Consider the following 25,889-nt stretch of genomic DNA (forward strand, 5'->3'; position numbering starts at 1 on the left):
TGTTGTGTTGCTACCATGCTGTGTTGTCATGTTGTGTTGCTACCATGCTGTGTTGTCATGTTGTGTTGCTACTATGCTCTGTTGTCATGTTGTGTTGCTACCATGCTGTGTTGTCATGTGTTGCTGCCATGCTGTGTTGTTGTCTTAGGTCTCTCTTTATGTAGTGTTGTGGTGTCTCTCTTGTCGTGATGTGTTTTGTCCTATATTTATATTTATTTATTTATTCATTTTAATCCCAGGCCCCCGTCCCCGCAGGAGGCCTTTTGCCGTTTGGTAGGCCGTCATTGTAAATAAGAATTTGTTCTTAAATGACTTTCCTCGTTAAATAAAGGTTCAATTAAATAAACATACAATTATAATGCCTGGAATGGATTGGATGGAATGGTTTCAAACCATGTGTTTGATATGTGATTCCATTCCACCCACTCCAGTCCAGCCATTACCACAAGCCCGTCCTCCCCAATTAAATTGTCACCAACCTCCTGTGGTGTGTGTGTGTGTGCGTGTGTGCGATTGTGCATGTGATTGTGTGTGCTGATGTGGGTGTGTGCGTGTGTGTGTGTGTGTAGGCGTGTGTGTGTGTGCGTGTGTGCGATTGTGCATGTGATTGTGTGTGCTGATGTGGGTGTGTGCGTGTGTGTGTGTGTGTGTAGGCGTGTGTGTGTGTGCGTGTGTGCGATTGTGCATGTGATTGTGTGTGCTGATGTGGGTGTGTGCGTGTGTGTGTGTGTGTGTGTAGGTGTGTGTGTGTGTGCGTGTGTGCGATTGTGCATGTGATTGTGTGTGCTGATGTGTGTGTGTGGGAATGAGTGGGTGTGTGCGTGTGTGTGTGACTGTGTGTGTGTGTGCGTGTGCGTGTGTGTTTGTGTGTCTGCGTGTGTGTTACTATACTATTCATATTATTGTCTATTACACTGAGTGACTAGTTGAGTTTATCAAGCTGAGGCTTACCCTGTTCTCTGTGACTGTTGTCCTTATTCCTATCCAATCATCATAGATCAGTGGTCACACAGAAGAATATAAGATGAGGAACTGAGACAATTTAGTTAACTATGTATGCCTCCCTATCCAGGCTGCGTTGGCATCTCTCTCTCTCTCTCTCTCTCTCTCTCTCTGTCTCTCTCTGTCTCTCTCTCTCTCTCTCTCTCTCTCTCTCTCTCCCTTTCAATTCAATTCAATTCAATTCAAGGGCTTTATTGGCATGGGAAACATGTGTTAACATTGCCAAAGCAAGTGAGGTAGATAATATATAAAGTGAATATATAAAGTGAAAAACAATAAAAATGAACAGTAAACATTACACATACAGAAGTTTCAAAACAATAAAGACATTACAAATGTCATATTATATATATATATATACAGTTTTTCAACAATGTACAAATGGTTAAAGGACACAAGATAAAATAAATAAGCATAAATATGGGTTGTATTTACAATGGTGTTTGTTCTTCACTGGTTGCCCTTTTCTCGTGGCAACAGGTCACAAATCTTGCTGCTGTGATGGCACACTGTGGAATTTCACCCAGTAGATATGGGAGTTTTTCAAAATTGGATTTGTTTTCGAATTCTTTGTGGATCTGTGTAATCTGAGGGAAATATGTGTCTCTAATATGGTCATACATTGGGCAGGAGGTTAGGAAGTGCAGCTCAGTTTCCACCTCATTTTGTGGGCAGTGAACACATAGCCTGTCTTCTCTTGGGAGCCATGTCTGCCTACGGCGGCCTTTCTCAATAGCAAGGCTATGCTCACTGAGTCTGTACATAGTCAAAGCTTTCCTTAATTTTGGGTCAGTCACAGTGGTCAGGTATTCCGTCGCTGTGTACTCTCTGTGTAGGGCCAAATAGCATTCTAGTTTGCTCTGTTTTTTTGTTAATTCTTTCCAATGTGTCAAGTAATTATCTTTTTGTTTTCTCATGATTTGGTTGGGTCTAATTGTGCTGTTGTCCTGCGGCTCTGTAGGGTGTGTTTGTGTTTGTGAACAGAGCCTTTCTCTCTCTCTCTCGTCTTGATGTTATTTTGTTAACCTCACTGAGTAGCAAGATATCAGAGTTTATTCCAGTCAAACTATAGCTCACACTTGACTTGGCTTGACTTCAGCTTTGAGGCTGAGGACCAAGTTGACCAAAAGGCCCAGAAATGAACTCTAGTTATGCCTGCTTAAGTATCCTTATAAGAAGAAAAACATGAGTTTGCACAAAGTAGGACAGCCAAGTGTGTGTGTGTGTGTGTGTGTGAGCCCGTCTCTCTCATATCTTAGCACCACATTAGCTACACATGGTGGGACAGCTTAAATGTTTCATGTTTTACCTCTTGCTCATGTTCAGTTGTTTTAAATCAGTTTAATGCTATACTGACTGGCTGCTGGAAACGCTGTACAGAATTCAAACGCTATTTCAAATCATTTCAAATACGTTATCCGTGCTTGATTGAGCTTGCCTCGTCTAATGTACCAGCAAATAGAATGGTGGAACAACCCCCATCTGACACTTCCGGCAGGTTGGTGCAAACCCTTAAAGCAGGGCCCTACGGGGGGCTGACACGCTCTACTGTATCTCCTTGCCCGACCAGATAAAAATGTGAAATATTTATCATTTATTTGACCGAAACCCGCGCTGACAAAAATACGCATTGATCTCAGATAGAGCATCAGAACGAGCGAAACAGCGCCCCTCTGTCTCCGTATGTGTAGACCATGTATCTGATGCTTTCTGGACACAAATAGTATGGCATGTCATACATTTTCTAGCCAGACAGCTTCAGAAGTATTGGCTACGTACAGGAAGAGAGCACCGCTGTTTCGCTCGCTAGTTTCAGCGGAGAGGAAGAGTCAAAGCTAGATGGCTCACTCTCGCCTAAATCTGGGCTAGACCTAAACGCATTACCTGCAATGACGCTTTTTGGACAAAGACTCCCATATTGTTAGGGCGGAGACATTAGCACCTCGTCTTACATACAAATCTCTGGTTTCAGCCACTGTGCGAGTGCACTGTTCGGATCCCAGCTTCCCCTAAATGTAAAAAGTATATAATTACTCCTGTCTAAATAAAAGACTTCTAAAATAGTTTACCAGAGAACTTAATTTACCCATAGAACTATTCATTTAGCTGTGGATTGTTTCAAATCACAAGTGCAGAAACCTATGCCTATTTGGGAAGCCTGCAATTGGGCAGCGCGCATGGCAATAGGGCCAACTGATTATTGAGTTGCTGCTGTCAGTGAAAAGCGTCTAGAATATGTGAAGATAATGTATCATTTAAAATGTTGAGACAAGAAGAAGGGGAGGGGTCTGTGGGGAAGTAGCCTAGAGCCGCTTCTCTCCAGAATGAATGCACTCAGCTATCCAGAATGTGCTCCGCTGTCTCCCGCCAATTATTGCACATTTAATTGTGTAAATATATATATATATTTAAAAAAATCCCCATTACCAATGAAACCAGTAAGCCTACTAAATCTACCGTTAATACCCATAATTTGGTTACGTTAATTTCTGTCAATGGATGTATTACAGTCGTTTACTGTTCTCACCCTCAGAGTGGAAACACTGTTTGCAGATTTCACAATCTGCTACACTTGTGAGAAACAAGTTTTGATTGATTTCATAACCATCGTTTAGGAATTTTGTCAATTCTTTTACTGTCTTTTGTTTGGAGTGATGAGCGTGTGTATGGTTTCTCTGTGCTGATAATGTTGAGGGAGCGCACGCGTGCGACTGAGCATACCAACCTGCTGAGTTTTATTTATTTATTAAACCATTATTTATCTAGGCAAGTCAGTTAAGAACCAATTCTTATTTACAATGGCGGCCTATTCCCCCGGTCAAACCCTCCCCTAACCCGGATGACGCTGGGCCAATTGTGCGCCGTCTATGGGACTCCTGCTCACGACAACTTAGGAACGAACCAGGGTCTGTAGTGACGCCTCTAGCACTGCAATGCAGTGCCTTAGACCGTTGCGCCACTCAGGAGAGTGATACAATGTTGAACTTCACTAGATTGCTCAAATCAAGACAAATAGAAAGGGAGGCAGATCGGCGGAGTAGAGAGAATAATGTGATTTCATCAGGATATGATCTACTGTTTTTATTAGTCAGATTTTGGACTATCTATTTTACTTAGTTGACTATAGAAGTTAAAGGCCTACTGCTGAATTGGCCTATAGGCTATCTCTGAGTTCCATGTGCCAATTTCTTTATCCGCTAATGGATCACGGTGTAGGCTATCAATGTTTCCATGTGGCAAAGGCTGGCGAGCATTAGTTGAATTGTACCTTTTAGATATAATTTTATTAATATTTATATAATTTACCACGTGACAATATTTTTTTAAAACGAAAACGTTATTATCGGAGTGAAACTGTTCCACGAAAATGCGCATATAGGTAGAAATGGTAGAATAAAGTGTACGCTTCCCCAAATTAGAAACTAACGAGTGGCCTGTGTTCTTTATTATAACATCCATTAACAAAATGTACACGATGTGCCGTGATAAAAACGGCACCGCATATAGAAATCAAATTGTGAAACACTGGACTGCTGGATAAGTTTAGCTTGGCATCTAGACTGGTTTTAGTACAGATCAGTCTGGTTTATCCAGGCTAGAGTAAACTTCTCCTATTTCGACACTCGCGCTCGCGCGCTCACACACAAACACACACACACACACACACACATAATAGACACATATACACACACACATTTCAGTCTGGTATAACCGATAACCAGGCAAGGATAAATTTGTCCTATGCGAACACGCATCTATTGATCAAAGGGAGAGCTAACTGGCGGGATGATTGATTGAAGTCCATTAAAGCTAATCTGGAAGGTGTGTGTGTATAGTTATGACGTTATGACACATGTATATGTCGCCTAGGCTAGTCAAGGACCCAACAGAGGTTACCAAATATCCATTGTTCTGTGTGACAAACATAACGTTTAAAGCACTCAACTGTACATAATTTTGCAGCTAGAGAAAAATAATAAAATAAATACACAATCAAATACAATAATAATAAATCAATAAGTGGAATACTGAATGAATAACAGACATCACTCTTTACCATGTGGATCTATCGTAAGAAATAGCAGCTCTATAATAACAGACCACTCTTTACCATGTGGATCTATCGTTAGAAATAGCAGCTCTATAATAACAGACATCACTCTTTACCATGTGGATCTATCGCAAGGAATAGCAGCTCTATAATAACAGACATCACTCTTTACCACGTGGATCTATCGTAAGGAATAGCAGCTCTATAATAACAGACCACTCTTTACCACGTGGATCTATCGTAAGAAATAGCAGCTCTATAATAACAGACATCACTCTTTACCATGTGGATCTATCGTAAGGAATAGCAGCTCTATAATAACAGACCACTCTTTACCATGTGGATCTATCGTAAGAAATAGCAGCTCTATAATAACAGACATCACTCTTTACCATGTGGATCTATCGTAAGAAATAGCAGCTCTATAATAACAGACATCACTCTTTACCATGTGGATCTATCGTAAGAAATAGCAGCTCTATAATAACAGACATCACTCTTTACCATGTGGATCTATCGTAAGGAATAGCAGCTCTAGACATTGCATGTCTCTCTGCTACTGTTTCACCTCACTGCACAGGCCTACAGCCCAGAACAGAGATAAGGACTATGTCTATCAAAGATAGCTCAAATCCGACTTCATAATCGCTCCAATCTGTCTGGCTTGCATGTGCATGTATGTGTAGTGTCATGCGTGAAGCAGGCTATAGGAAAGACGGAACATGGTTGAACGTCCAATTCTGATGTAACTGTGATCTGATGTGACTGTGAAACCTTGTTGCAGCATACAGCCCATGATCATTATAAATTACAAATTAGTATCGATTACCATCAGGAAATAGGCAAGGTTGTCATTACTGTAATACACTTGTTATTATGTACACATAGGGGTCGTAGCTGTGTTAGTACATGACAAGCTACTGATAGGCTACCTATCACAGTTTAAAAAACGTCAGTTTAATTAGCTGATTTTATTATCTCGTAGCCCACAGTAGTCTATTTGAGAGCATTTCGCTACACTCGCATTAACGTCTGCTAACCATGTGAAAGGTGGTTAAGGATACAATATTTCATGATGATAAAAATGTTTTGTCAACGCGTCATAGGCTGCAGGACATAAACACGGAGTTTTATAAATGTTGTTTCTTTGACACAGGTATGGGGAAACTAAAGTAGGCTACATGTTGGTACCGCTCAGTATTGCATGATTGTCACAGTGCGGGACCCCAAAACCAGGACAGGGCGGAAATTCAACTCTTGGTTGGCAAAGCGCGCGACAATCATGCGCGCGTGCCTCGAGAATAAGATTCAGGCGAGAGAGAGCTCCAACGGTCGGTCTCGCTCTAGCGCTGGTGCTGGAGTCATGCCAACGCTGTAGCCCTAACCACAAACCCTAACCGGCTGTGCTTGCTTGTCGGACAGTGTGTGACTTGCATACGGGTTGCTGCGACGGCGGAGGAGGAGAGTGCTTTTAACGGATACCGTTTAATTTCGGAGTCTTTTCAGTCTAGGTCCGAGACAGGGCAGAGGAAAACGCATTTTGCGCTATGAAAAGGACTTGTGAGTTGAGTGGAATTCCGAACGAACCGTCGACAAGCTAGGACACAACGACGGAGAAACAAAACAGCAGTTGGATAAAGACAAGAGGGAAGAAAGAAAAGGACGTGATTGAGAGAAAGGATCACCTTATGGGTAAGTGGAACTGCTTTATAAAGGCATAAAGTTATATATTTTTTGACTACATGGTAATAACACCTCTGTGGTAATAATATTTGATCTTGCAATTATCCGTTGGTGGCATTTGGAATACACTTGTAGCTTTGTCAGAAACGCTTGTTTTGACACAAGTACAGTGGTATTGAATCTCAGATAAGTGTTTATTTTATTACAGGCTATTAAACCGTGGACCAGTCTCTCGGTTTTGCTAACGATATCCTCTATGTCAAGCCAGGAATGTTTTAAGGAAAGTTCACCAAAAATATCTAGATCGAAGAATTCCCGCGTCTGAAATGCTACACAGCTGTACCCTCTTCTGCGCGTAATTGCCATTTTTACGCATAGCCGTGATGACGGTTAATGACTGTTGATGGTATGAAAATGTGAATGGGGTGGATCAGGGTGTGGGCACTCATACGCGCTGACAGACAGATCATAGCTGTAATTTCAGAGTGGTTCTAAACTGTTATAGTTCATTTATAAATGTAAACGTTGGCAATCAGTCTGTCATCTGGTTTGTTTGATTGATTGATTCAAGGTGAGCGTTATTCAATGATTAGATGTGAATCCAGCTGTCTTGTCATTTTGGCACGCACACACACACACACACACACACACACACACACACACACACACACACACACACACACACACACACACACACACACACACACAGCCAGACTGTACTGGACTATAATAGCCTACTGATTTGTTTGTGGTCGGCTTGGTCCAGTCAAATTAGCATCACCTACTGTTCTCTGTTCTTCCTTAGTTTATGTTGCTGAGAAAACTGCTAAATGACACTATGAATTACCATTTAGTGTGCTGTGTGTGCAGATGCATGATGCAATATAATTTGTTTGACACAGATGTGCATGTGTGTGTTTTTTTAAAAGCTTTTTTTTGTGTGTGGTAAGGCGTTGAGTTTATATTTCACTAAATCGCTTATCTGAAATGACCGTAGTGTGCTGTGTGTGCTGATAACATGATGCAAATAAATGAGATTTTTATAGTCCTATGTTTGCATGATATGGGGGTGTGAGATTATATTTGAGTAATGTACATCTTTGGTCTATTTTCCTTTTCATCTGTTGAAAATAATACATTTGTGGATTATGATGGCTAATAATACCTTCTTCAGTCTAATCCTATTTACTATAGGATAGAGACCCAATCCAGTCCCCCCCCCCCCCCCCCCCCACACACACACACACACACACTCTGGAGTACACTTCCATTGGAAATTAAATTTCTGTTTACTGTGATAGACACACGGCAGTACATATAAACACAGACCAATACACTATTGTTTTTACGGTATCTTTCTGGCAGCCAGCTACTGTGAGGATCACCTTTACTCCAAACACAGAAACACATACAAAGCTCTCCCTCGCCCTCCATTTGGCAAATCTGACCATAACCATATTCTCTAAGTCTGACCATAACTCAATCTGACCATAACTCAATCTGACCATAACTCAATCTGACCATAACCATATTCTCTAAATTTGACCATAACTCAATCTGACCATAGCCCTATTCTCCAAATCTGACCATACCTCAATCTGACCATAACCCTATTCTCCAAATCTGACCATAACTCAAACAGGAAGTACCAGTGACACGCTCAATACGGAAGTGGTTCGATGAAGCATATGCTAAGTTACAGGATTGTTTCACTGGCACAGACTGGAATAGGTTCCAGGATTCAGCCGATGGCATTGAGGAGTTTACCACATCAGTCACCGTCTTAATTAATAAGTGCATCGACGACCTCATCCCCACAGTGTCCAAACATACATACCCCAACCAGAAGCAATAGATTAAAGGCAACATCCGCACTGAGCTAAAGGCTACGATGGTGCCGACAGACATGGCAGCTCTGCTTCTAGCTCCGATGCAACTTTGCAGTATTTCATTTTTTTTTGTGTTATTTCTTATTTCTTACATTATTTGCCCAGAAAGTTTTTTGTGTTATTACATACAGCCGGAAATAACTTTTGGATATCAGAGCTGCAGTAACTCACCAGCATTACGATCAGGAATACAACTTTCCCGAATTAGATCCTTTGTTCGTACCCCCCAGGGCAAATTAATGTATTCCAGAGGCTGCTCCAAGATGCCGCCGCTGGAGAAGAGGTATTCAGAGTGGACTTCCAGTCCGACTCAGGAGGCGTGCACACCATCCACTGCTTCCGAGTGTATTACTTGCTAATGTCAAGTCCCTGGATGATAAAGTAGACGAGCTCAGGGCGAGGATCTCCTTCCAGAGATACGTCAGGGACTAACATGCTTTGTTTCACAGATTCATGGCTCTCTCAAGATATACTGTCCCGTCCATACATCCAGCTGGGTTCTCAGTACATGGCACAGATAGGAATAAAGAAAGGCAGGGGTGTATGTTTCATGATTAACTACTCATGGTGTGATTGTGATAACGAACAGAAACTCTTTTTGTTCACCCGACCTAGAATACCTCACAATCAAATACCGACCGTATTACCTCCCAAGAGAATTCTCTTCGGGTTTATAGTCACAGCCATGTATATTCCACCTTAAGCTGATACCACAACGGCCCTCAAGGAACCACACTGGACTTTGTGCAAACTGTAAACCACATATCCTGAGGCTGCATTTATTGTTGCTGGGGATTTTAACAAAGCAAAATTGAGGAAAACACTACCGAAGTTCTATCAACACATTGACTATAGTACTCGCGCTGCTAAAACACTCAACCACTGCTACTCCAACTTCCGGGATGCCTACAAGGCCATCCACCGCCCTCCATTCGGCAAATCAGATCATGACTCCATTTTGCTCATCCCTTCCTATTGGCAGAAACTCAAACAGGAAGTACCCGTGCTAAGGTCTATTCAACGCTGGTCTGACAAATCGGAATCCATGCTTCAAGATTGTTTTGATAAGACGGATTGGGATATGTTCTGGGATACCTCTGAGAATAACATTGACGTATAAACGGACACAGTGACTAAGTTCATCAGGAAGTGTATAGGGGATGTTGTTCCCACGGTGACTGTTAAAACCTAACAAAACCAGACACTGTGGATAGATGGCAGCATTTGTGCAGAACTGAAAGTGCGAACCACCGCATTTAACCATGGCAAGGTAACTGGGAATATGGTCGAAGGCAAACAGTGTAGTTATTACCTCCGTAAGGCAATCAAACAGGCAAAACATCAGCACAGAGACAAAGTGGAGTCAACCGCTTTGAGGATAACACAGTGCCACCGACGCGGCCCGCTCCCAAGGACTGTGGGCTCTATTTCTCCGTGACTGACGTGAGTAAGATATTTAAACGTGTTTACACTCGCAAGGCTGCCGGCCCAGACGGCATCCCTAGCCACATCCTCAGAGCATGCGCAGACCAGCTAGCTGGAGTGTTTACAGACATATTCGAATCTCTCCCTATCCCAGTTTGCTTTCCCCACTTGCTTCAAGATGTCCACCATTGTTCCTGTACGTAAGGCAAATGTAACTGAACAAAATGACTATAGCACTCACTTCTGTCATCATGAAGTGCCTTGAGAAGCTTGTTAATATCACCTCTACCTTACCTGACACTCTAGACCCACTTCGATTTGTGTATACCGCCCCAATGGATCCACAGACCACACAACCGCCATCGCACTGCACACTGCCCTATCCCATCTGGACAAGAGGAATACAGTTGAAGTCAGAAGTTTACATACACTTGCTGGCTGGAGTCATTAAAACTCGTTTTCAACCACTCCACACATTTCTTGTTAACAAACTACAGTTTTGGCAAGTCGGTTAGGACATTTACTTTGTGCATGACACAATGAATTTTTCCAACAATTGTTTACAGACAGATTATTTCACTTATAATTCACTGTATCACAATTCCAGTGGGTCAGAGGTTTACATACATTAAGTTGACTGTGCCTTTACACAGCTTAGAAAATTCCAGAAAATTATGTCACGGCTTTAGAAGCTTCTGATAGGCTCATTGACATAATTTGAGTCAATTGGAGGTGTACCTGTGGATGTATTTCAAGGCCTACCTTCAAACTCAGTGCCTCTTCGCTTGAGATCATTGGAAAATCAAAAGAAATCAGCCATGACCTGAGAAAACAAATTGAAGACCTCCACAAGTCTGGTTCATCATTGGGAGCAATTTCCAAACGCATGAAGGTACCACGTTCATCTGTACAAACAATAGTACGCAAGTATAAACACCATGGGACCACGCAGCCATCATTCCGCTCAGGAAGGAGACGCGTTCTGTCTCCTAGAGATGAACGTTCTTTGGTGCAAAAAGTGCAAATCAATCCCAGAACAACAGCAAAGGACCTTGTGAAGATGCTGGAGGAAACAGGTACACAAGTATCTACATTCACAGTAAAACGAGTCCTATATTGACATAACCTGAAAGGCCGCTCAGCGAGGAAGAAGCCCCTGCTTCAAAACCGGCATATAAAAGCCAGACTACGGTTTGCAACTGCACATGGGAACAAAGATCGCACAAAAATAGAACTGTTTGGCCATAATGACCATTGTAATGTTTGGAGGAGAAAGGGGGAGGCTTGCAAGCCGAAGAACACCATCCCAACCGTGAAGCACAGGGGTGGAAGCATCATGTTGTGGGGTTGCTTTCCTGCAGGAGGGACTGGTGCACTTCAGAAAATAGATTGCATCATGAGGAAGGAACAGTATGTGGATATATTGAAGCAAATTCTCAAGACACCAGTCAGGAAGTTAAAGCTTGGTCCCAAATGGGTCTTCCAAATGAACAATGACCCCAAGCATACTTCCAAAGTTGTGGCAAAGGGGCTTAAGGACAACAAAGTCAAGGTATTGGAGTGGCCGTCACAAACCAGTTACACTAGCTCTGTCAGGAGGAATGGGCCAAAATTCACCCAACTTATTGTGGGAAGCTTGTGAAATGTTTGACTCAAGTTAAAGAATTTCAAGGCAATGCTACCTAATACTAATTGAGTGTATGTAAACTTCTGACCCACTGGAAATGTGATGAAAGAAATAAAAGCTGAAATAAATCATTCTCTCTACTATTATTCTGACATTTCACATTCTTAAAAATAAAATGGTGCAAAACCCAAGTAAGCATCAGAAATGATTTAGCATATCAAAATACATATCAAGATCCTGATATGGACCTCAGCCAAGAGCATATGCATTGTACATGCTGAGAAAATATACTGTGTAGGACTACTGTCAGTATTTGTCAACATATAGAGAAAATAAGATGTCCACATAGGCCTATCTCAGGATATCTAATGAGACCATATCCTTCCTTACCATGACATTCAAGCACATTTGCAGTTCTACTACGCGATGTCTTTCGAAAAGCTGCGATAGAAAGGATTACCTACACATACTCACCAGCTCATGTTATAGACAGAAGTGTGTTACATGGCAGACCAATCCAAAATCATCTCTCGGCATGCCCAGCCCACACATTATCTCAGCTAATCATGGCTAGCGGTAAGGTTGATCGCTTTTTCTGTGGCTAAACCAACTAGGCTCGTAATTTAACAATTTTATTTGTATTTATAGATGGCATACACATTTATTTATAAGGCACATTAGGGTTCACATGTTCCAGAAGGCATTTCTGCCAAAAGGGTCAGGGTGTCAGGGTGTGACTTGGTTGGGTATGTTAGTTTTTGTATTGTCTAGGTTTTTTGTAAGTCTAGGTATTTGTATGTCTATGGTGGCCTGAATTGGTTCCCAATCAGAGGCAGCTGTTTATCATTGTCATATTATCATATTTAGGTAGCTATATTCCCTTGGGTATTTTGTGGGTTCTTGTCTATGTGTAGCTGCCTGTTAGCATTCATGTGTAGAGCTTCACGTTTTGTTAGGTTGTTTGTTATTTTGTTAGTTTGTTTCAGTGTTCATTCGTTTAATAAATTAAGAATGTACGCTTACAACGCTGCACCTTGGTCTCCACCTTATGACGAATGTGACAGAAGAACCCAACATAAAAGGACAAGGCAGCGTGTTCAGGAGGAGCAGACAGCATGGACATGGGACGAGATTTTGGACAGTAAGGGATCCTGGATGTGTGAGGAAATATTGGCAGGAGAGGATCGCCTACCATGGAGGCAGGTGGAGATAGCATGGGATGAACGGCGACGATATGAGGGGACACGTTTAGCACGGAAGCCCGAGAGGCAGCCCCAATAAAAAAAATTCAGGGGGCACACGAGGAGATTAGCTGGGTCAGGTTGGAGACCTGAGCCAACTCCTCGTGCTGACCGTGGGGAGCGTGTGACTGGTCAGGTACCGTGTTATGCAGAAATGCGCACGGTGTCTCCAGTTCGCAATTATAGCCCGGTGCGCTCTATTCCAGCTCCTCACATTTGCCAGGCTAGAATGTGCATCCATCCAGGACGCATTGAGCCAGCTCTACGTTCCAGATCTCCAATGCGTCTCCACGGCCCAGTGTATCCTGTGCCTGCTCCTCGCACTCGCCCTGAGGTGCGTTTCCCCAGCCCGGTACTACCAGTGCCGGCACCACGCACCAGGCCTCCAGTGCTCCACCAGAGTCCAGTACGTCCTGTTCCTCCTCCCCGCACTCACCCTGAGGTGCGTGTCTCCATCCCGGTACCACCAGTGCTGGCACCACGCACCAGGTATCCAGTGCGACTCGGCAGTCCAGAGCGTCCGGCGACAGTACCCAGTCCAGAGCGTCCAGCGACAGTACCCAGTCCAGAGCGTCCAGCTACAGTACCCAGTCCAGACCGTCCGGTGACAGTACCCAGTCCAGAGCGTCTGGCGACAGTACCCAGTCCAGAGCGGCCAGCGACAGTACCCAGTCCAGAGCGTCCAACAGTACCCAGTCCAGAGCGTCCAGCGACAGTACCCAGTCCAGAGCGTCCGGCGACAGTACCCAGTCCAGAGCGTCTGGCGACAGTACCCAGTCCAGAGCGTCCAGCGACAGTACCCAGTCCAGAGCGTCCAACAGTACCCAGTCCAGAGCGTCCAACAGTACCCAGTCCAGAGCGTCCAACAGTACCCAGTCCAGAGCGTCCAACAGTACCCAGTCCAGAGCGTCCAGCGACAGTACCCAGTCCAGAGCTTCCGGCGACAGTACCCAGTCCAGAGCGTCCGGCAACAGTACCCAGTCCAGAGCGTCCAGCGACAGTACCCAGTCCAGAGCGTCCAGATACAGTACCCAGTCCAGAGCGTCCAGATACAGTACCCAGTCCAGAGCGTCCAGCGACAGTACCCAGTCCAGAGCTTCCGGCGACAGTGCCCAGTCCAGAGCGTCCGGCGACAGTACCCAGTCCAGAGCGTCCAGCGACAGTACCCAGTCCAGAGCGTCCAGCGACAGTACCCAGTCCAGAGCTTCCGGCGACAGTACCCAGTCCAGAACCTCCAACGACGGGCCCCAGTCCGGAATCTCCAACGACGGGCCCCAGTCCGGGGTCTCCAGCGGCGGTCCGGGGCCTCCGGTGATGATTTGCGGGTCGGTTCTACAAAGCGGAGGGATCAGTGTATAGAAAGGGGCGGGGTCCAAAACCAGAGCCGCCACCAAGGGTAGATGCCCACCCAGACCCTATAGATCCAGGTTTGCGGCCGGGAGTCCGCACCTTTGGGGGGGATGGGTACTGTCACGCCCTGACCTTAGTTATCTTTGTTTTCTTTATTATTTTGGTTAGGTCAGGGTGTGACTAGGGTGGGTATGTTAGTTTTTGAATATCTAGCGGGTTTTGTAAGTCTAGGTATTAGTATGTCTATGGTGGTCTGAATTGGTTCCCAATCAGAGGCAGCTGCTTATCTTTGACTCTGATTGGGGACCATATTTAGGTAGCCATATTCCCTTGGGTATTTTGTGGGTTCTTGTCTGTGTAGTTGCCTGTTAGCACTCATGTGTAGAGCTTCACGTTTCGTTCGGTTGTTTGTTATTTTGTTAGTTTGTTTCAGTGTTCATTCGTTTAATAAATTAAGAATGTACGCTTACGACGCTGCGCCTTGGTCTCCTCCTTATGACGAACGTGACACGAACTAACAACTTCAGGAATTCATCCGTTTTTTAAAAATCAGTTATATAGCCTAGATCAAAAATAGCATTATTACAGGCAACCCAGAATATCGTATTGTATGATATCCAGGGGGAATTCAAAAATGATATGGGCATCAAATAAATATTTGTCAAATTAATGAGCGTGTACTGAAAACTCAGAAATGCATCAGAAATTGTCCTTATTTTCCCCTACATCATAAAGCATATCAAGATCTTCCTATGTTTAATGTGCTGAGAAAACACGTATGTGATGTACAGTACATTCAGAAAGTTTTCATACCCCATGATTTTTCCATGTTTTGTTACTGCCTTATTCTAAAATTGATTACGTTGTTTCCCCCTCAATCTACACACAGTACCCCATAATGACATCACAGTACCCCATAATGACATCACAGTACCCCATAATGACATCACAGTACCCCATAATGACATCACAATACCCCATAATGACAAAGCAAAAACACTTTTTTGCAAATGTATTAAACATGAAAAACTGAAATATTACATTTACATAGGTATTCAGACATTTTACTCAGTACTTTTTTGAAGCACATTTGGCAGTGATTACAGCCTTGAGTCTTCTTGGGTATGATGCTACAAGCTTGGCACACCTGTGTTTGGGGAATTTCTCCCATTCATATCCTCTCAAGCTCTGTCAAGGTGGATGGGGCATGTTGATGCACAGCTATTCTCAGGTGTCTCAGCTCAGTCCCCACAGCATGATGCTGCACCATGCTTTACCGTAAGGATGGTGCCAGGTTTTCTCCAGACGTGACGCTTGGCATTCAGGCCAAAGAGTTCAATCTTGGTTTCATCAGACCAGAGAATCTTGTTTTCCTTGGTCCGAGAGTCTTTAGGTGCCTTTTGGCAAACTCTAAGTGGGCTGTCATGTGCCTTTTACTGAGGAGTGGCTTCCATCTGGCCACTCCACCATAAAGGCCTGATTGGTGAAGTGCTGCAGAGACGGTTGTCCTTCAGAAAGGTTCTCCCATCTTCACAGAGGAACTCTAGAGCTCTGTCAGAGTGGCCATCGGATTCCTGGTCACCTCCCTGATGAAGGCCCTTCTCCCCCAATTGTTTGGCCGGGCGGCCAGCTCTAGGAAGAGTCTTGATGGTTCCAAACTTCTTCCATTTAAGAATGATAGAGGCCACTGTATTCTTGGGGACCTTCAATGCTGCAGAAATGTTTTGGGACCCTCCCCAGATCTGTGCCTCCGACACAATCCTGTCTGACCTCTACAGACATTTCCTTCAACCTCATGACTTGGTTTTTGCTCTGACATGCACTGTCAACTGTGGGATCTTACATAGACAGGTGTGTGCCTTTCCAAATCATGTCCATTCAATTGAATTTAACACAAGTAGACTTCAATCAAGTCGTAGAAACATCTCAAGGATGATCAATGTAAACAGGAAGCACCTCAGCTCAATTTCGAGTCTCGTAGCAAAGGGTCTGAATACTTGTGTGAATAAGGTATTTTGTTTTTTTATGTTTAACAAATTTGCAAGAAATTCAAAAAAACTATTTCGCTTTGTCATTATGGGGTATTGTGTGTAGATTGCAGAGGAGATATATTCTGCTGAGGATTTAAAAAAAAGTTACATCCATTTTAGAATAAGGCTGTAATGTAACAAAATGTGGAAAAAGTCAAGGGGTCTGAATACTTTCCGAATGCTCTGTATAAAGTCAGTATTTGTCAACATGAAGAGAGAAAATAGGATGTCACATATCTCAGGATATTGAATGAGTCATATCCGGCCACAGGAAATATGTGTAATATTCGGAGTAATCCCAATATCATGTCGAAAAGACACATCTGGATTCAGACTTTTTCAGGATATTCACAAAAGTCTAAATATTCTGTAGAATATCAAACACATGTCATGTGAAGATATCTCCTGATATGGACCCTTTTCGCCCAGTGGGAGTTTTAAGTGGTGTAATTTAACAAAGTGGAAATGCTGACAGTTTTTGGATGCTGGCTGATTTGTATTAGAGAGAAGGAAATCCTTTTTCCTTGAATAGATTTTAGCGGGTTTTTTTTATACATTAAGACTGAAAGAGAGCATCTGTTTGTGTGTGTATGTGTACTGTACCCATTGGTCAGCTATAGGATTACCCCCCCCCCCCCCACACCCCTATCACCCTCTATCTCAAATTGCTTTGACTACCGCTAGATAGATAGGTTAAACTGGGTTTAGGCAATGTAGCCTAGTTTCTAGTTTCAGTCCTAACATGATTTTACAAGCATAGAGTTGAGAGGTTGAAGTCAAACACTATGTCCCTACATGGCTAAGGCTTAGCTGTGTTGGACATGAGTCAAAGGAGACCTCCAAAATGGCACCCTATTCCCTACGTAGTCCACTGCGTTTGACCAAACTACAATATGTAGTGTGTCTATGACTACATAAATCATAGGTTGCCATTTGGGACCAAGTCAAAGATTGATTTAATGAACGGCCATTATGGAGGGGAGAGGTAGAGGCAGAGTGCGAAACGAAGGGAGAGTATGATGGAGAGAAAAAGAGGGAGAGAGAGAGTGCTGGTGACAGTGAGAGATTGAGTGAGTGATGGAGAAAGAAAGAGAGAGAGAGTGATGGAGAAAGAGAGAGAGAGTGATGGAGAAAGAGAGTGAGAGAGAGATATTGAGAGAGAGAGAGGGTGATGGAGAAAGAAAGAGTGGAGAAAGAGAGTGAGAGAGATTGAGAGAGAGAGTGATGGAGAAAGAAAGAAAGAGCGAGTGTGAGAGAGAGAGAGAGAGTGATGGAGAAAGAGAGAGAGTGATGGAGAAAGAGCAATTGAGAGAGAGAGTAATGGAGAAAGTGAGAGAGTGATGGAGAAAGAGAGAGTGAGAGAGAGAGATGGAGAAAGAAAGAGAGAGAGAGAGATGGAGAAAGAGTGATGGAGAAAGAGAGAGAAGGAGAGTGAGAGAGATAGAGAGGGTGATGGAGAGAGAGAGAGATGGAGAAAGATTGATGGAGAAAGAGAGAGAGAGAGATAGATGGAGAAAGAGTGATGGAGAAAGAGAGAGAGAGAGAGAGTGATGGAGAAAGAGAGAGAAAGAGAGTGAGAGAGAGAGGGTGATGGAGAAAGAGAGAGACAGGATTACAGTGTGATTGTGTGGTTTCTGTGTGCGTTGTCTGATGACCTGTAAAGGGGGAGCTGGTGTTCCAACTACCTTTCTCCATTATTACACAGTCATATAGGGGTGTTCCAAGTACCTGTCTCCATTATTACACAGTCATATAGGGGTGTTCCAAGTACCTGTCTCCATTATTACTCACAGTCATATAGGGGTGTTCCAACCACCTGTCTCCATTATTACTCACAGTCATATAGGGGTGTTCCAAGTACCTGTCTCCATTATTACTCAGTCATATAGGGGTGTTCCAACCACCTGTCTCCATTATTACACACAGTCATATAGGGGTGTTCCAACCACCTGTCTCCATTATTACACACAGTCATATAGGGGTGTTCCAATCACCTGTCTCCATTATTACATAGTCATATAGGGGTGTTCCAAGTACCTGTCTCCATTATTACACAGTCATATAGGGGTGTTCCAAGTACCTGTCTCCATTATTACACAGTCATATAGGGGTGGCAGGTTGAACTATCAACCACATGTTCCTCTGGCAAGCGAGGCACACACACACACACACACACACACAAACCTGCTGCCGCTACCCAGTAATAGCAATTGTTCTTGGCACATAGAACATTCCTTCCCCATATCCAGGCTCTATATGTTTTTTAATACAATATAAAACAGCGTTATTACACACACACCACATACATTCTACCTGAGAGAGGGAGAGAGAGAGACACACACACACCACATACATTCTACCTGAGAGAGGGAGAGAGAGAGACACACACACCACATACATTCTACCTGAGAGAGGGAGAGAGAGAGACAGAGCAAGAGACAGAGACAGACAGAGAGAGACACACACAGAGAGACACACAGAGACAGAGACAGAGAGAGAGAGACAGAGAGAGAGAAAGGTATGCACATACAGAAGAGTCTCTATGAAATCATTTGACTCAACAAGGTCAAACAAATGGCAATACCCATCTGATCATCAGCCTGGGATAGGTTGTATACTTGTGTGCGTTGTGTACTTGCGTGCATTGTGTTTGTCCAATTGGGCCATTTGCGCAGTTCCCTAGCAGTGATGTCAAATATTGGGTTTCAAAATAACACTTAGGGGCTGAAGGGGTAATCTGTGTGGATTACGATGGGAAACATGGGATTATCAATCCCGATTTAACCCTCTGATTTAAATTGAGGGATAGGAGGACCTTTATGGGCATTTCTGTCTAAAACAGTGTTCCCCAACTGGCAGCCTGCAGGCCAAATCTACAGCAATATTATTTTGCCCCCCAAAACTCCCCAAATTAAATATGAAATGTGTTTATATATATATATATATATATATATATATAAAAAAAATAATAGTAATAATAATAAAAAATAATCGGACCCGAGATGCAAAAAGTCCCAAATGCAATGCCCCAAGAAGGGCATTGAAGTGCCCCAAGAAGGGCATTGAAGTGCCCCAAGAAGGGCATTGAAGTGCCCCAAGAAGGGCATTGAAGTGCCCCAAGAAGGACATTGAAGTGCCCCAAGAAGGGCATTGAAGTGCCCCAAGAAGGGCATTGAAGTGCCCCAAGAAGGGCATTGAAGTCCCCCTAGAAGGGCATTGAAGTGCCCCAAGAAGGGCATTGAAGTGCCCCAAGAAGGGCATTGAAGTGCCCCAAGAAGGACATTGAAGTGCCCCAAGAAGGGCATTGAAGTGCCCCAAGAAGGAAGTTACCCCGCCTTAATAATGCAAAATTACATTTGAACTTCATCCATGAGGAGAGAGAATGCAGCAGATGGCTTAGCAGTCTTTTTCTTTGTTTTATCCCGTGTCTTATCCCATGTCTTATCCCGTGTCTTATCACATGTCTTATCCCGTGTCTTATCACATGTCTTATCCCTTGTAAATTGTTTTTTTGGTATATATTATAATCTCACTTTCTATCTACAAACTAAATGTACTTTCCTGCAACCCACCTCACCCAATGTTGTACGGATCTGCTATTTTTATTCCTTATAAATGGAACCTCCATCAGGAGCTAGCCAGCTAGCTACTAGCCATTAGTCTTTGTTAGCCATGGCTAGCGGTCTTCCCCTTTAGCTCACACACCAGCCAGATTTAGCTCAGACAATACCTGCCAGTCTGCACAGCGTGATATCAAATCAGAGCATATCGGACTGCTTCTCTCTACCACATCACCGGATTCCTGCAGATCTGGATCATTATACCGGATCATCGCAGCGAGCTAGCTGAAAATGAGTGGCTACTGTTAGCTAATGCCTCTGTCCTGAAGCAAGCACCAGTTAGCCTTGAGCTAGCCTGGAGCTAGGCTACAATACCTCCTTTGCCAATTGGCCTGGACACTTTATTGTCGACACAAAGCCCTGCCGATCCATCACAACTGGTCTGCCGATGTAATTGCCCGAGTTGATCTCAACAGGCTCTTCCGTTACGATGTCGCCAAAGACCCATCCGCTAGCCCCAGCCTGCTAGCTTTCTGAACGCCGTGTCTCTCACTCGCCTAGCTTAGTAGTGACTACCGAACGGCTCCCTGACTCACCTATTGCTGCTCATTGGATCCTATGATCACTCGGCTACACAGCTGATGCCCCCTGGACTGTTTCAATAACACCTCATTTTGTGTTATCTGTCGGCCCCAGCCTCGAACTCAAGTCCTGTATATACCTAACTGACCCGCTCTTCCCATTCATCGCCATTTACCCATTGTTGTCTTAGGTCTCCTGATCAACACCTGTGATTGCTTTATGCCTCTCTCTAATGTCAATATGCCTTGTCTACTGCTGTCTAGGCTAGTTCTTATTGTTTTATTTCACTGTAGAGCCCTCAGTCCAGCTCAACATGCCTTAGATAGCTCTTTTGTCCCACCCCCCACACATGCAGAGATCTCACATGGCACCATATGTGAATTGATTTCTCCCATTTATCTTCAGAGTTCGTACTGTTAGGTGACCTATACTGGGATATGCTTAACACCCCGGCCGTCCTACAATCTAAGCTAGATGCCCTCAATCTCACACAAATTATCAAGGAACCTACCAGGTACAACCCTAAATCCGTAAGCACGGGCACCCTCATAGATATCATCCTGACCAACCTGCCACTGCCCTCCAAATACACCTCTGATGTCTTCAACCAGGATCTCAGGGATCACTGCCTCATTGCCTGCATCTGTAATGGGTCAGCGGTCAAACGACCACCCCTCATCACTGTCAAACGCTCCCTAAAACACTTCAGCGAGCAGGCCTTTCTAATCGACCTGGACTGGGTATCCTGGAAGGATATTGACCTCATCCCATCAGTAGAGGATGCCTGGTTATTCTTTAAAAGTGCTTTCCTCACCATCTTAAATAAGCATGCCCCATTCAAAAAATATAGAACTAAGAACAGACATAGCCCTTGGTTCAGTCCAGACTTGACTTGGCATTCTTGACAAAAACATCCTGTGGCATACTGCATTAGCATCAAATAGCCCCCGTGATAGGAAATGTTCAGGGAAGTTAGGAACCAATATACACAGTCAGTTAGGAAAACAAAGGGTAGCTTTTTCAAACAGAAATTTGCATCCTGTTGCACAAATTCCCCCAAAATTTGAGACACTGTAAAGTCCATGGAAAATAAGCACCTCCTCCCAGCTGCCCACTGCACTGAGGCTAGGAAACACTGTCACCACCTATAAATCTACAATAATTGAGAATTTCAACAAGCATTTTTCTACGGCTGGCCATGCTTTCCACCTGGCTACCCATACCCCGGCCAACAGCTCTGCACCAACTTGCCCAAGCCCCCCCGCTTCTCCTTCACCCAAATCCAGATAGCTGATGTTCTGAAGGAGCTGCAAAATCTGGACCCCTACATATCAGCTGGGCTAGACAATCTGGACCCTCTCTTCTAAAATTATCCACTGCAATTGTTGCAAGCCCTATTACTAGCCTGTTCAACCTCTCTTTCGTATCGTCTGAGATCCCTAAAGATTTTAAATCTGCCGCGGTCATCCCCCTCTTCAAAGGGGGAGACACTCTAGACCCAAGCTGTTACATACAGACCTATATCTATCCTGCCCTGCCTTTCTAAAGTCTTCGAAAGCCAAGTGAACAAACAGATCACTGACCATTTCGAATCCCACGTACCTTCTCCACCATGCAATCTAGTTTCCGAGCTGATCATGGGTGCAACTCAGCCACGCTCCAGGTCCTAAATGATATCATAACCGCCATCGATAAAAGACAGTACTGTGCAGCCATCTTCATCGACCTGGCCAAGGTTTTCGACTCTGTCAATCACCGTAATCTTATTGGCAGACTCAAAAGCTTTGGTTTCTCAAATAACTGCCTCGCCTGGTTCACCAACTACTTCTCAGATAAGAGTTCAGAGTCTCAAATCGGTGTTTCTCTTCTGTTTCTGGTTGGCTGGCCCTCGCTTCATATTTGTCGCCAATCCCACTGGTTCCAGGTAATCTATAAGTCTTTGCTAGGTAATGCCCCGCCTTATCTCAGCTCACTGATCACCATAACATAGCAACACCCACCCGTAGCATGCCTTTCCTTCCAGTTCTCTGCTGCCAATGACTGGAATGAATTGCAAAAATCACTGAAACTGGAAACTTATATCTCCCTCATTAACTTTAAGCATCAGTTGTCAGAGCAGCTTACCAATCACTACACCTGTTCACAGCCCATCTGTAAATAACCCACCCAACTCCCTCATACCCATATTGTTATTCATTTTTCCTCTTTTGCTCCCCAGTATCTCTACTTGCACATCTATCACTCCCGTGTTAATGCTAAATTGTTATTATTTCTCACTATGGCCTATTTAAGTTCTCCCACTTAAAAATATGAGAGAGGCCTGTAATTTTCATCATAGGTACACTTCAACTATGACAGACAAAATGAGAAAAACAATCCAGAAAATCACATTGTAGGATTTTTAATGAATTTATTTGCAAATCCTTTCTGGGTGTTGAGCCAAGTGGACTGTTTTTTGTTTGGGGCGCTCAAGCTGGAACTCGCTCCACTCATTTTATCCGCTATTGAACACAGTATAATCCATCTTAACTTCTCTAGGGTAGGGGGCAGCATTGGGAATTTTGGATGAAAAGTGTGCCCAAACTAAACTGCCTCCTACTCAGCCATAAAAGCTAGAATATGCATATATGCATATTTGTAGATTTAGATAGAAAACACTCTGCAGTTTCTAAAACTGTTTGAATGATGCATGTGAGTATAACAGAACACATATGGCAGGCAAAAACCTGAGAAAAAAATTCAACCAGGAAGTGGGAAATCTGAGGTTTGTAGTTTTTCAACTCTTGGTCTATCGAATACACAGTGTCTATGGGGGTCATATTGCACTTCCTAGGGCTTCCACTAGATGTTAACAGTCGTTAGAACCTTGTTTGATGCTTCTACTTTGAAGTTGGGGAGAATGAGAGGGGAATGAGTCAGAGGTCTGCCAGAGAGCCACGAGCTGATGACGCACATTCACCTGAGAGTTAGCTTGCGTTCTGTTGCAATTATAAAGACAAAGGAATTCTCAGGTTGGAACATTATTGAAGATTTATGTTAAAAGCATCCTAAAGATTGATTCTATACATTGTTTGACATGTTTATACCGACTGTAATGGAACTTTTTGACTTTTCGTCTGCTCCTAGTGAGATTGCGCTTCATGAATTTAGAATACTGGGCTAAACGTGCGAACAACAAGGAGGTATTTGGACATATATGATGGACAATATCGAACAAAACAAACATTTATTGTGGTACTGGGATTCCTGGGAGTGCATTCTGATGAAGATCATCAAAGGTAAGTTAATATTTATAATGCTATTTCTGACTTCTGTTGACTCCAACATGGAGGATATCTGTTTTGCTTGATTTGTTGTCTGAGCGCTGTACTCAGATTATTGCATGGTTTGCTTTTTCCGTAAAGTTTAAAAAAAATCTGACACAGCGGTTGCATTAAGGAGAAGTGGATCCAAAATTCCATGCATAACAGTTGTATCCTTTAGCAATGTTCATTTTGAGTATTCCTGTAAACTGATGTTGTCACGATGTGGCTCTATGCAAAATCACCGGATGTTTTGGAACTACTGAACATAACGCTCCAATGTAAACTCAGATTTTTCAATATAAATATGAACTTTACCGAACAAAACATACATGTATTGTGTAACATGAAGTCCTATGAGTGTCATCTGATGAAGATCATCAAAGGTTAGTGATTAATTTTATCTCTATTTCTGCTTTTTGGGACTCCTCTCTTTGGCTGGAAAAATGGCTGTGTTTTTCTGTGACTTGGCTCTGACCGAACATAATCGTTTGATGTGCTTTCATCGTAAAGCCTTTTTGAAATTGGACACTGTGGCTGGATTTACAAGAAGTGTATCTTTAAAATGGTGTAAAACTGTTGTTTTGAATTTGGCGCCCTGCAGTTTCACTGGCTGTTGACGAGGTGGGACGCACATATCCCAGAGTCGTTTAGCGATTATTTACGTTTTAGGATATCTAAGGTTGGATTAGGAAAGTTGTTTGAAACGTTTGGACCAAGTTTACAGGTAACTTATTAGATCATTTGTAGTCATGTTGGGCGAGTTGGAACCAGTGTTTTTCTAAAAACCCCCGCACCAAATGAATGGACATTTTGGAGATATAACGAAGGAATTAATCGAAAAAAAGGACCATTTGTGATATTTATGGGACATATTGGAGTGCCAACAGAAGAAGATCTTCAAAGGTAAGGCATGAAATATATTGCTATTTCTGAGTTTTGTGTCGCACCTGGCTGGTTGACAAAATGTTTGTTATGCATTTGTATGATGGGGTGCTGTCCTCAGATAATCGCATGGTTTGCTTTCGCTGTAAAGCCTCTTTGAAATCTGACACGGTGGCTGGATTAAGAAGAAGTTAAGCTTCATTTTGGTGTGAAGTGAAATATGTCTAATAATTTAATTTGAATTTGGCGCTCTGCCATTTCACCAGATGTCAAATCGATCCCGCTAACAGGATTAAATCCATAAGAAGTTTTAATTGGAGTCTATTTCTTCCAAGCCTACAGTATATACAATAACTTAACTACCTCAGCCAGTTATGTGGCTTAACAAAACATGTAACCTAATTGAAATTAGATGTTTTTATTAGGCCTACTTACAATTGCAACTGGCAACCTCAGGAACTTGACCACTATTGGCCTGGGCCTGTCACCTGGGCCAGTGGTGTGTTTTCCAGTTCTGTGGGCACGCTCCACCTCAATCTTCCTGTGGTCCATCTTCAGTTTCTCCGAGATCATTTCCCTCACTTTGTCCTCAGACTCCGTCCAGGTCTCGTGGAGATTCTGCAATTCCGTCCACCACAATGTTGTTAGTGCCTCCCTCTTAGTAGTTATGTGGACACCGAGGAGCTTGAACGTCTCAATCCACTACAGCCCCATCGATGTGGATGAAGGCGTGCTCTCTCCTCGGTTTCCTGTTGTCCACGATCAGCTCCTTTGTCTTGCTGACGTTGAGGGAGAGGTTGTCTTTCAAAAACTAAAAAAGCATAATGGGTGTGGTTTGAATGCTGTAACAACACAGAATAAAACAATTAACACAAGTCCCATGATGGTATTTCATAAAATATTCCAGTTGTTGTGTATATTACGTTAGTTTTATTTGATGACTTTATTATTTCATTCCAAGTCATCATCTCATCTCTATAGAGCTGCTGTCAATGCTGTCTGACAAAATCACTATTTTAGTAGTTCATCAAAGTAAAATAAGGCATACTTTTATGATTGCTGAAAATGTTATGACTCTCCATCACAAGTCTCTTCTCTCCATCTCCATGTCTGCACCACATAGACCGGACAAGTAGGCGCACAATGGATTATGGTCATTGTAGTTAATTAGACTGGTCACCTGATGGCTCCCAGAGTGATTCTCGCGTAAAATACAGAGGTAGCCATTATTCCAATCGGTCCTACTGAAAAACCAATTGTCC

The 25,889-nt window shown here is 43.3% G+C and overlaps 1 protein-coding gene across 2 annotated transcripts in view; it reads left to right on the plus strand.

Moving 5' to 3' along the window:
- Positions 1 to 6,335: 6,335 nt before the first annotated feature.
- Positions 6,336 to 25,889, plus strand: part of LOC110531418 (5-hydroxytryptamine receptor 2A) — a 267,870-nt gene continuing 248,316 nt past the window's right edge. The window contains exon 1 of one of the 2 annotated variants that reach the window (XM_036987270.2): positions 6,336 to 6,745. The gene's annotated coding sequence lies outside the window, so the exon portion shown is untranslated. The remainder of the gene's footprint in view (positions 6,746 to 25,889) is intronic. The other variant, XM_090183467.1, reaches the window with a different exon arrangement.

The sequence above is a fragment of the Oncorhynchus mykiss genome, chromosome 9, assembly GCF_057628025.1.
Source record: "Oncorhynchus mykiss isolate SJ-2025 chromosome 9, ASM5762802v1, whole genome shotgun sequence".
Lineage (NCBI taxonomy): Eukaryota > Metazoa > Chordata > Actinopteri > Salmoniformes > Salmonidae > Oncorhynchus > Oncorhynchus mykiss.